The sequence below is a fragment of the Sinocyclocheilus grahami genome, unplaced genomic scaffold (genome assembly GCF_001515645.1).
Source record: "Sinocyclocheilus grahami isolate Dianchi unplaced genomic scaffold, SAMN03320097.WGS_v1.1 scaffold84.1, whole genome shotgun sequence".
Classification (NCBI taxonomy): Eukaryota; Metazoa; Chordata; class Actinopteri; order Cypriniformes; family Cyprinidae; genus Sinocyclocheilus; species Sinocyclocheilus grahami.
Window position 1 is genome coordinate 1,614,339 of NW_015505263.1, and position 1,776 is coordinate 1,616,114.

The 1,776-nt window shown below is 38.3% G+C and overlaps 1 protein-coding gene across 5 annotated transcripts in view; it reads right to left on the minus strand.

Annotated features, from left to right (window-relative positions):
* Nucleotides 1–1,776, minus strand: part of fbxo34 (F-box protein 34) — a 25,007-nt gene that overhangs the window by 19,684 nt on the left and 3,547 nt on the right. The gene's annotated exons all lie outside the window — the stretch shown is intronic.

The window sequence follows — 1,776 nt, forward strand, 5'->3', positions numbered from 1 at the left end:
AGATCAATGAATGAGAGGGCAGCGTTACCAGAGTTGCCCATATACCACGTTACAACACAGTAGGGCTATTGCAGACAGAAACAATACTGTACTACATACATGTTTCCTGTCGGCTCAATTTTTGAGTGGACTTTGCTGTTCCGATGAGCATGAACGGTATACAAGTGGAGCGACTGAGCGGAGTGCACACGCATAGAGCGGGATAATACGCAGAGCATCACACCACGTGAAAGTCAAACATGAGCGGTGAACTAATTTTCGGCAGCCGAAATTTCGGTGCATCTCTAATTATTGGCGACATCAGAAATGGATATTATATAATACATGCTTTTTTTGAAAAATTTAGCTATTTAAAAATATTAAAAAAGGATTTTTTTTTTATGGCACCCCTACTCTCGACAGACGGCACCCCGGTTGGGAAACACTGGTCTACATGATGCAACTCCTCCTACAAAATTGCATTTTACTAATGAAGAAAAACAGACTGAATCTGATGTAAGACATATGACAACATTTATAGGATGCACTGAGGAGCCCAAACTACACTCAGTGGCCGCCAAGTGATGCTTATGGTCCATGATATTTGTACAGATTCTGTGTCATGAACAATTCTTTGTGACTATATATTTCAAGTTGGAAAAGACGTTTAGTTCCCACTTTAAGTAAACCTTAGTTCCCAGGTCATCTACAAGATCGCTTAAAATGCTGATAAATTCAAGAAAAGATCAGACAAACACATGAACGTATGATTGAAACGTTAAAAAAAATAATAATAAAACACGTTTATTCTGTGGCACCTAAAAAAATAATTTGGCGCCTAAATTTTTTTCTTATAGGAGCCAATGGCTCCTTACTCGATTCTTTTGTTTGGAGCCCTGAATAAACAAATAGAAAATTTTCAATGACTAATACAATAATGTCCATTTACATATAACTAACCAAATGTGGTCAGCTTGTTTAACTGGATTTTGTCATTGTAAATCATTATAAATATGGAAAGAACAGCCCCATTATTCAGTCCATTAGTCATTCAGGCAGATCACCGGGGGAATTTTAAAAGTATGTAGTTTAGTATTTCTCTATTGCGCATATCTGCCCACAAACATATTAGACCAAAAACATTATGTCAAACAAAAACAAAAGGACTTGGTCAGAGGTAGACAGGAAAACTGCATGCATTAAGAATGCATTAAAGGGGTCATATGACGTTGCTAAAAAGAACATTATTTTGTGTATTTGGTGTAATGAAATGCGTTTATGTGATTTAAGGTTTAAAAAAACACATTATCCACATACTATACATTATTGTTTCTCCTCTATGCCCCGCCTTTCTGAAACGCGTTGATTTTTACAAAGCTCATCGTTCTGAAAAGCGAGGTGTGCTGTGATTGGCCAGCTATCCAGTGCGTTGTGATCGGCTGAATACCTCAAGCGTGTGACGGAAATGTTATGCCCCTTACCATACTGTGATGCCCTGTCCGGCCGGAGCGACGAGACAAAAACATTAAAACCCATTATAAACGAGGCATTTGTTGCATCCAGTGGGGACATAATTACGGATTATAATGATTTATACGGTCTTTTTACGCATTGCATTGCGCCGCGTAAACATAAAACCATGTCTGCATTTGAGATCGGAGAAATAACAAGCGCTACTCTACACTGCTCAAAACTCACGTTTGAATCGTCAGTGGCAAATTCTTTAAATATAAAAAAACGTACTTACAGTTTGGGAGTCAGAACAGCCGGCATTGCAGTCTACTCTACCAGGATCAG